Source organism: Drosophila takahashii, chromosome 2L (genome assembly GCF_030179915.1).
Source record: "Drosophila takahashii strain IR98-3 E-12201 chromosome 2L, DtakHiC1v2, whole genome shotgun sequence".
NCBI classification, from domain to species: domain Eukaryota; kingdom Metazoa; phylum Arthropoda; class Insecta; order Diptera; family Drosophilidae; genus Drosophila; species Drosophila takahashii.
Window position 1 is genome coordinate 18,987,964 of NC_091678.1, and position 11,307 is coordinate 18,999,270.

The window sequence follows — 11,307 nt, forward strand, 5'->3', positions numbered from 1 at the left end:
TGAGGAGAAGGTTTCTGGGTGAGAAGCTTTGGCAGGATAACAGGCGGAGTGGCAGGCTGACTGCAAGCAAGGATGTCTGGGCTCACATAGGTGCAAACAACTTTCAGCTGGGATAACTGTCTTGGAGCAGGATCCCCATCTCCATCTCCTTGATCCTCGGAGGTGCGAGGGGAGTGCGTGTGTGTGCCCTGTGTCTCTGTGCAATGTACTGTGCAAAACCTCAGCTGCGTGTCAAAAGCAGCTCGTGAAAAAGGATGGGGAATGACTTTGTTTGCAGTTGAGTTTAATTAAAAACGGATCTAACATTGAGGCTCGGGCTGAGCTCGGGCCTCGCATGGCAGGCTTGTTTGCAAGTTTAATTGAAGCGCAGCGCGCAGAGCTCTCCGGGTGAAACTTGACATCACTACAAATTTTCGGCATATACGAGAAGTTGCCCCATATTTCCGGGGAACGAAAATTAATTTCATTCAACTTTTAGGGCCCCATAATTAATTGAGGGAAATTGGTGTTGCAAGAAGGCAGGCGCATTGCACAATGCAAATGCAATTCCCATTTGCGGAATGTTTTGCAAATACCGCTCAAAAGATTAATTTAAATATGGCTAAAGGGCTGCCTTCACATGCACTCCACATTTTCATTTTTTTTTGTAACTTATTTACAAATTGCTCGTGATTACTTCGGAAATGCGTGAAAATAAATTAAAATCTGCGCAGCTGTTTACCTTTTCGGCGAGTGCAGGGGGCGCAAATAAGTCAAATTGATTGAGACTCGGTAATTACGTGAAATGCGTTTCATTACCACATTTGCTGATTGACTCGGCGGTGGTAATTGGTTCGCAGAGGAGTCAAAATCTGCCAAGTGGGCCACCCCTGTTCCGAAGGTCCGATTTTCATCGAACTTTTTTACTTTTCCGGTTCACAACGAAAATATAAGAACTTCATTTGAACGGTTTTGCGAAATTTTGAGTTTTACCGGAGTTATAGGGGTCAAAACATGGCATTTTTGACACTTTTTCGAAAAAGTTGCACTCAGTCAAAAATTCATAACTTCGGAACGGTAAGAGATATCTTTATGATGTTTTCACTAATCGCTCAAGAATTATTATGGCTTTCCATAAAAAAATTTAAAAAAAAATTAAAAATTTTTTTTCTTAAAAATAAATCAACATTTTTTTTTAGTTTTTATTTTTTTCAGTGTTCTTCACCAGCTATAGAGTTTAAAACCATTTGAAAATGAAGTTTGATTCATTACGAAAAAGATCAAAAAAAAAAAAAGAGGGGCCCGGACAAAGGTTTTTCGCAATATCGATTTGAAGAAGGGCGCACAGCGGTTTTCCATACAAAAACGGCTTGCTCTTGAAAATTGGCTGGTCAACACATGCCGTTGCGCGCGTAGCGTCAGCCGACTGCAGCTGTCAATGAGGCACTTCTTGTCGTTTTGTATGGAAAACCGCTGTGCGCCCTTCTTCAAATCGATATTGCGAAAAACCTTTGTCCGGGCCCCTCTTTTTTTTTTTTTGATCTTTTTCGTAATGAATCAAACTTCATTTTCAAATGGTTTTAAACTCTATAGCTGGTGAAGAACACTGAAAAAAATAAAAACTACAAAAAAATGTTGATTTATTTTTAAGAAAAAAAATTTTTAATTTTTTTTTAAATTTTTTTATGGAAAGCCATAATAATTCTTGAGCGATTAGTGAAAACATCATAAAGATATCTCTTACCGTTCCGAAGTTATGAATTTTTGACTGAGTGCAACTTTTTCGAAAAAGTGTCAAAAATGCCATGTTTTGACCCCTATAACTCCGGTAAAACTCAAAATTTCGCAAAACCGTTCAAATGAAGTTCTTATATTTTCGTTGTGAACCGGAAAAGTAAAAAAGTTCGATGAAAATCGGACCTTCGGAACAGGGGTGGCCCACTTGGCAGATTTTGACTCAGAGTAAACAATATTTTCATATTTTTACACCCGCTGAACAAGTGAGCCATTAACAATCGAGAGTGCTTTATAAGATGCTTTGGGCACACTGGTTGTTAAATGCTGCTAATTGGTGGTCTAAAAGGGAAAACAGTTTTGCACACATTTTTCAATCTTCAGTTAGGACTTTACTTATTACCTGTATTTTCGGACTAGGAATGCAATAAATTTATACACCCAAAAAAAACATAGTTTGACTTTTAATACTCGTTGTATTAAAAATGTACTAGATTTAGTAAGAAACTGTGGTATTAATTTAATACTTCTAAAATCTGAAGTATTAATCTTATAGTAAATATTTTAAAGTTTATATTTTCGAGTTGCAAATGTAGACCGAAAGTTTAATTTGAATACTTCCGAAAGCATTAATTTAATACTTATTTTTTTAGGATATTTTCGAAACTCAATAGTTTAGATTTAATGCACAAATATGATAATAATATGATAATAATAATATGATAATATGATAATTTTGTTTTGTTTATATATTTAAATTTAAGTTTTAAAGAATCCTAGGCGAGCATTTAAAATCTCCTGCTTCTTTACAGCATCCGAATCAAGCAGGGTCCCCCTTTGGCACTTTTGGTCTCCAAAACCAAACACATTTAACAAGTCATTTAAAACGGAGACGGCCGCCCACTTAGCTATCAATTCCCAAGCAAGTGGAGCCGGGGCAGAGCAACTCCCCCCGGGAAGAGTGCCCACAAGGATCACCCAGTTCCCAAGCCAAAATGAATGGCAGGACTTTCAGATGCAGCTCCAACTGCAGCTGCAGCTGGCAAAGCTGGCAAGCAAACACTTTGGCAATTTGACTTTTGGTCAGCAGTGTCAACAGCATGGCACACACACACACACCGAAACACAGAGGGAGATTGAGGGGGCGTGGCAGGAGCAGAAGCAGGAGGGAGATCGCCCCAATCCTGGGTACATTCATTAATTTTCGCCACAAATTTTTGCAATTAAAGTTTGCTGTTTGTTTATCTGTTTCGACTGGCATGAAAATCAAGCGCCATGAACACGAAGTCAATAAAACTTTTGGCGCTACTTAATGCGAATTTATAGTGTAAACATAAACACACATAGATGGCGAGTCCTCGAAAGGACATGGACTGCTGCTGCTGCTGCTGCTGCTGCCGCTGCTGCTGTTGACAAAAACGACAAAATTGTGTTACCAACAATTGCATAACAATCATTTCAAGTTTTCCTGCAAAATGGTACAAAAAAAGTTTTTATTGTTATTATGAAAACTACAACAGCACAGCTTTTGCTTTTGCTCTGGCTTTGCCTTTGACTTTGTGTGGGTGGCCAGGACATTTGGGGCTGCGGTAAGGATATACAAACACAGAGAAAAAAAAATACCAAAAATAATCATCCATCGGGTATTTTTTCATATCAATTTCGGCCCATCTGTTTTCATATCAAAATGTTATTTCCGAACATATGATTTTGTACCATTTTGATATGAAATCATACCATTTTGTTATGGAAAAATTGATATGAAACAATATCAGTTCCATATTGTTCCGTTTTTTTCTCTGTGTATATATATTTATATTTATATATGTATCTGTGTATATAAATGGCCGCACATCCTTTCGCCGGCCCTCATTTTGGCACCCCAAAATAGTCGAAAACCGACAGCGGACAACCAGCTACATTCGCATAACTATGCAAAATTGTTGTCATTGTCTTTCGCTTTGTTTTGTTTTGTTTAGCTTTTGATTTTGTGTTGAATGCTGTGTGTGTTCATATGACTTTGCTTGGAGGTCGACAGTTGTGGGAGCCGCGGTTTCGGGGGAGTGCGTCAATTGCGGTCCGTTTTGCGGTTTCCGTTTGTTACTTGCAATTCCGCTTGGCTTTTTTGGCCATTGCCGTTTTCCATAGCGGATGTCGATGCGGATACAGGATGCGGATGCGGATGTCTGCCATTCAGCGCGAAAACTTCGCCTGCGGCTCCTTGCAACTTTTACAACCGCCTTCCAACGCCCAGAAATCTCCATCTGCTGATGATTTTTTAATTGCACATGCATTTCGGGTTGCCGCGAGTCCCTCTTTTGAATGTTTTTTGCGCTTCATTAACGTAGCGCTCATCATTAAATGACAATTGACAGCGGACACTGGTCAACCAAGCATAGAAAATGTTTGAGTAAATTAAGGGCGTCAACACTTTAATCGATGGGTTGTTGGTTTGTAGATTCGCTATAATTTAATTGAGCTAACTTATTAGCCTGGAAAAAATGTGTTCTTTTTTGTATTTTTACGCATTTAAAAATATTATAATGAGTAATATGTGCGTCCCAAAATATCACTGAATCTAATTCTATTCGCAAATCAAAATTAAAGTGCAAATAATTTTTACGAGCATGAAACCAATTGATTTGTGAATACTTTGGTTGTCATAAAAAAAATTATTTCCAAAAGTGTAAAAGTTAACCAACTAATCAGATGTTGTCCTTGGATTGTTTATATTTTTAACTGACGTGTGCTGTAATACGATAAATAAATTCCTTTAGCTCACTGTATGAAAATGCCATGCCGTCTTAAACAAATTTAAAAGAACTGTAAAACTTTTAAGATTCTAAGCTCTGAGTATTGAAACGTTCCCCATATAAGTGAGCTACGATAATTTAAAATTACCTTTGGACTCTCAAGAAAACAGTTATTTAAGGTAATTAATTTTGCGTCTGTCTAAATAATTTAATTTAACTTATCAATCATCCCGAAAAAGCTATCATGCAGATTTACGTTTTTGTGGCTTAACAACCCAAAATGGCACCAGCTGTTACATTCCTTTGTTCCTGCATTGCGGCGAAGAATTCGCTTCCAAACTCCGTGTGCGATAGTGCAAATTATCAACGCAGTTTACGTGCTATTTAGCACGTGCCCATATGGCCTGTGGCCGCTTTTGCGATTTGCTTCTGCTTTGGTTGATGCTGCGGCTGTCGATATCCATAATGATAATGAAGATGCGGCTGATGAGGTTGATGGGGTGCTGAGAGCGATGATTGCGATATTCGGGGCTTGCCAAAGGGGCCATAACAGTTCGCTGCACTTTGTGGCCAATCGAAATTGCGTATTTTGGCCATACTCGGCTTAATTATGTGCCCGCCTCCCTGAATATGCAATTCCAAGTTTTTGCATTGCTACCAAATCGAAGTAGCTGACCGAAAGGGGGGCTGCGGAGGTGTGCCTGTTCGTATTGGGGCTATGATGGTCGGAGGGTCGGAGGTCGACTGGTGGAGTCATTGGCATTATGGGAGCAGCTGCCGTTCATTGCGAGTGCGAATTATGCATGCGCCTCAAGCTGACCGCCTGTCAGAATACACTCAGAAAATAAATGGTCTTTATGAAAAATCTATCGTATCTTGAGAATTTAAAGGGTCTATGGAACATTAAATATTTTGTATTTACGGCGCTTTTAACTTCAATGGTTATTACAGTCAAATAAACATTTAAATTATATTAATAATTTATTTTAAAAAAACACAACTATAACGTCAGAAGAAAATTAAAACATATTAAAATTTATAACATTAAATAACTTTATATTTCCAAAAAATACCTACATATAAAATAAATATTCAAATATGAAATTCATATTATGAATTAGTAAATTTTTTTTTTATTATTTAGCCTTATTGTAACCTAACCTAATAATATTATTTTAAAATTGGAAAAAAAACATTTACCTTTAATGAAATTAGTACCAGCTTTTTTTTTCTGATACTCTATGACTATTAATAATTTTCTTCTTTATTAGGCCATATATTTTTGGTTCAGTGTAACAGCCCAGTCAGTCAGTTATTGGCATGGCTGATTGGCCAACTGGTCGGCTACGCAATGCCGGCTGTTGCCAGCGTCATAGTCGTGGCTGTTTAGCGTAATTGAATTACCAATTTTCCGTTCACGGACTCTAATTTATGGTTATTAATGCGAGGCTAAGAAAGCAAGGCTCCTCGCAATTCGTTGACTTCCTCGCTCCCACGCTCCTTCGGAAAACTTGTCTGGCTGCAGGGAAAAGTTAAGGAATTTGTATATCCAGAGGGGAGAAAGCAGAAAATATGTGCAAAAAGTTGAGAAAACTCGAATGCAAGTCAGGTGGGGGGCAAAAACGAATGCGAATGCGAATGCAATCCAAACTTCAAATAACAACAGGAAAATACTCGGCGAAAGAAAAACTCGGCACAAGCCGAGTTTTGGAGCCGCAAAAATATTTATAGAAATTCGAAACAACAAAAACGCGGTTAAAGGAAAGAAATTGAAAGCTCAAAATGCACACAAGCGTAAAAAGCAATAAAAAGAAAGCTGAGGCGAATATTTTTCAGGGAACTTGGCAGAACCTTGAATACCCTAGGGGAAGGGAAAGTGAATTTTGGGGAGCGAAAATACCAAGAAGAGGGATTATAGTTTTAGATTTTGGCAGTCACCAAGAGTCATTACGAATATTTAAGAGTTCCAAGTACTTACTTCCCAAGAACGATTGCTGCTAATTGAAGGAACATTTCCCGTAGCCCAACTGATTTCCGCGACTAATGAAATACTTTACCGACGAACCGTTCGCAAATTTCCAAGAACCCTTTCGGTTTCGCCATCGTCGAGCAGAACAAAGTCAATGGCAGGCTTTTGCGGTGGCAACCCTAATGGATTCCCTGGCATAATTAACCCATGCCGCCCCCCGTTCCCATGCCTTTCCGTATCAGAAGGTCAAGGCGGTGGGTTTGGGAAAGTGTTGATGGTTTTCGGCAAATGCCAGAGGCAGCGCCAAAAAATATATTTAAGCCAAGTCATGCGTGGCAATTTCCAGCTGCCTCCTTGCCACAATACACACAATATACATCCTGCAAAGGCGAAAAATGAAAGGGAGAAATCCGATCCGTTCCGATTCGGACTCAATGACATTTCTCATGCGTGGCAATTTATGTGGATCCGGGTTAAATATAATTTGCTTTAGCCAAAACTTTAAACAATTCGAATTCGCAGGCCAAGCGAAAGTTGTTGTCGCACATAAATCATTTCCCCGAAGCATTTATGTTATTTATACAATTTCGCCTTACCGTATTTGCAGACCAGAAATCGCCGGGGAAATGTCGTAATAGTGCCTGCTGCTCCCATGGAAAATCCATAAAGTGCCCGAACACTCGTATCTGTTTCAATTTGCATATCTTTGATTCGCCAGCTATTGTTGGAGCCACTATGCCCCGTTGGATATCCACATCCACAATCCACATCTACATCTACTCATTTTTGTTGTTCTTGCTGTCAGCACAAGTCTCCAAGGACACACAACACAATGCCACAAAATCTGCCACGCCTTTTGCTCCTTTTCGGTCCTTGGGTCCCTGGGTCCTCCGGAATCTGCGGGCTCACGCTTAGGGCTCAAGGCTCAAGGCTCGGGGCCCTGGGCTCAAGGCTCTCGGCTTTGCAGCCAATATCGCCACTAATACGGAGAAACCATTTCATTTTACGTTTGACTAATAGAAAGGATTCATTATGAATTATACATATGCGTATGCGTTCGCCTATGCGTGTGTGTGTCGTAAGCCCAGCCCATAAGCAAGGATATGCCATGCGTGTCCTGGATAAATTTGTTTTCGCCGAACGTGTCCCTGCTGGCGTTGTGGTAATTTTTTAGCCCTGGTCATGGCCCAAGTCCCTGGCTGGCAGTTTGCTGCGGTTAATTTTCAGCGGAGATTTCCTCGGGTCTCCTTCTTGATTAGAATTGATGAAGTTGATATGGCCCAGTGTCAAGGGTTGGGTCGATTCCTTGCGTTTATTATTAACGATCCCGGCAGCCGGGGGTGATTGTGTCATGACTTTTGTGACACCTTCTTCGGTACTTTTTGCCGGTTGACTTTCCCTTTTTTTAAGCTCTTAAGTAAGTGAAAGCTAACACAATAGTCTTAATAATTATTATAAGGTGTAGGTTTATCTTTAAAAATTCAGAAAAAAATATAAAATTTATGTTTTGAAACAGATATTAAAGTTTTAAGGAATTCAAAAATATTTGGATACATTACAGTTTTTGATATTTCCTTTTTTGATATTTATAATATTTCTTTTTTAATTTGTATACTTGTAACTGGTATTTATTTTAAGAACTTGTAAGCGTTTCTTTTTTTGGTATGAATAATAGATAAAGAACAGCTGGAACTAGTTTATTTATGCTCTATCCTTGTAAGGAGACAGCCGGAAATGGAAGCAAACCAAACTTAAGTACACTCAAAAAATTATTTTTTCTTAAATATAGAAAAAAAAAATTTTTCTGTGCTTCAAAAAAATATTCTAAAAAGAGGAAAAATTTTCTAATCTTCAGAAAAATTTTCTAATCTTCAAAAAAATTCTGAATTGAACGAGTTTTTTTAGAAAATATTTTCTGAAATACAGAAAAATCAATTTTTTTCTAAATTATAAGGTTTATTTTTCTAATCATCCTTTCTTTTTTTGAGGGTTAAAATCGCCATTGATTTTAGAAAAAAAAAGACTGAACTTTTCTAAAACTAAAAAAAAATTGCCATTAAAATTATAAATATTTCTACATAATAGAAATATTGTTTTTCTAATAACAGAAAAATTTTTTGAAGATTTTTCTAACATTTTGAAAAAAATGTGTGATATTAAGAAATATTTTTCTAGAAAATAAAAAATTTAACCGTATTTGATCGATTTCCTTTCTTATAGACTTTTTAGAAAAGTTTTTTTTAGCCTAAGAAAAAATCGCTATTAATCGAAGAAAATTTCCGGGATTGGTAGCCTAGGGGTCTAACGCGTGCGTGCATGCATATGTTATTCAAGCTTGCGGCTGCAAGAGTGAGTTCAAACCCACGTCGAGACGAAAAACTCGTGGTGTCTTTTTGTTTTTTTTTTAACACTAATAGTTACATATTAATAAAAAAAATGTATTGCATTTTGTTTAAGTTTTTCAAATTTGAAACATTCAATTACTGTTACTATTGAACCATAATAAATAATAAATATATAAATATTAATATTAATCAATAAATATTTAAAAGTAAAATTAAATGATAAACTAAAAGGAATAACCAGAAGAAAGCCAGATCAATTTGAGTAAAAATAGGAGAACAAAATGTGAATAGACTTTGTACAGCGCCTCACGTGATGCTTCCGTGGCGTAGCTAGTAGAGTGCTTGACTGCAAACTGTGAGGCGCGAGCGGTTAGCGGTTCGAATCCCGCGTGCGGCGACCAAGATGTTTTTCTCAAAATAGTAAGTTATTGGGTTTTTATATTTATAATTTGTAATTTGTACACTCATTTCAGTTCCAATTTGAAACCACCCATGTGCTCAATTAAAGGAAATTAAAATAAGGTGACAAACAAGAACGAAAAAAAAAACAACACAAAGGCCGTGGCGTCACAGAAACAACCGGGTATAATTCCGAAGCCCGAAAATAGATTTTTGTATTTTCTGAATTTGAGAAATTTTTTTTTTTTATTTAAAAAATATTTGTCTATATTTAAAAAAAAAACCGTATTTCTATTTTTTAGAAAACCTTTATTTCTAAATTCTAAGAAATAATTTTTTACTTTCTAGCAAAATATTTCTAAATTGCAGTCTATTTTTTTTTGATTTTTAGAAAAAACGTCTTTGATTTTAAAAACCTACTTTTTTTAATATAGACAAAATCGCCAGTAAAGCAAATTCATAGGCGATTTTCTAAAACCAAGGGCGATTTCAGTCGATTTTTTTTTTGGGTGTAGCAACACCTACAGAAGTGCATATAAACCAACTTCCGAGATTAATTCCCAAAATTAATTCACCCTTTGAATATTCCGCTTTATTAAGCTGGGGCCATCCATTCAGGTGCCACCCACTGGTTTTCTTTGACCACGGCCCAAAAACCCCAACCCCTTGGCCATAAATAACATAAATAACCAGGAGACAAGGCACTCAAGTGTGTGCACACACAAACACACGCAGAAAACCAAGGAGCGGAATGCAAAACTATTTTTGATATTAATTGTCGAGGCGACAAAGTTTCGGTTAGAAAGAGCCCAAAAGCAAATGGGCTGCCATTAATTTCCGGTCAAGTGGCTGATAGACAATCATAATTATTTATTTAGCACACATCAAATTGACCAAATGCACACGTGGTTGTGGTCCTGCCGAGTGGGTGGACACCTCCTCCAGGATCGAGAGGGTTAGTTGTGCGGTTTGCCAAGGTGTTGAAATGTTTACTTTGTTCGAGGCCGACAACTACTGCGACTCGGAGTTAATGATGCATAACACTTGCGGTTGTCAAAGGCGCTGAAGGAGGGGGTGCGGCGTTGTGGGCGTCGCCAATGGAATGTGTGTGCTTACAATTTATAGACCATAATTGCAACAATTTTGAGCCCTGCACTGCACTTCCCCGCCACTTTGATGCTCGCACACGCTTTTAACATTCTGATTTATCCAGTAAATGCACTCTAAAAAGGGGGCAGGTGGGCACAGGACGGGGGCGTGGCCGCAGGATGCCGAGCAATTTTAATGACATGCTGGCAGGCATCCAATCTATATGTTAAAACAAAGAGCAAGGCTAAAAGGAACCTTCAATTTGCGCAATAGCTTGGAAATAATTTATAACAGTTTTGCAATGCCAGAATCGAACGAAAGGGAAAGGGGAAAAAGAGAGAGGAGAGAAAAGCAACGAGAGAGAGCAACCGCTAAGGATATCCGCTTCGACATCAGGTCCTTTCGCGAATCCACATATGTACGCGCATCGAGAAGTAAAACGAAGTCACAACGACTCTTATTCGTAGTGGATGAATTTATGCTTTTACTTCATTTTATTTTAATTATAAGCAATAATAGTTATACTATTCAACATCCACCTTACGATTTCGTTTTTCGATTTATTATAATTCACTGAGGGACTCTTAAAGAAATAATATTTCTTAATTTCTATATATGTTTTATACTTGTATTCAATAAATTAGTATGTAACATTGAATTGATCTTTACAGAACATACAAATTTTTAAATTCAAAAATATTTTTATTAATACATTTTTTTCATATTTCTTACCTAAATGATTAAAAGAAATTTCTGTAAGACAGAGGTGTCTTACATTGATCGATTTCTTTAATTGTGTACCTATTATTTCTTTGCGATTCATTTAAGGCTCAAATTTCACCACAAACAACCTTGAATGCAATGAAAATACATATTTAAACTTTGCCGCTGGCGCTCATTAAATGCGACTTAATTTCTTTTGTGGACCCTGTCCCCAATATATCATGTCAGCAATCAAGTCACAAAGAGAAAATCTGCTGACAGTTTGCATTCTGGCCGGAGTCGGAACCCCCATCCCTGGGGCCTGGTAATTTCATGC

At 37.6% G+C, this 11,307-nt stretch overlaps 1 long non-coding RNA gene across 1 annotated transcript; it reads left to right on the plus strand.

The window, feature by feature from the left end:
* The first annotated feature begins 8,205 nt into the window (after positions 1-8,205).
* On the plus strand, positions 8,206-9,421 carry LOC138913629 (uncharacterized). Its single transcript, XR_011419436.1, has 2 exons — positions 8,206-9,200; positions 9,254-9,421. It is a non-coding gene; the product is annotated as an uncharacterized lncRNA (long non-coding RNA).
* The last annotated feature ends 1,886 nt before the right edge of the window (positions 9,422-11,307 follow it).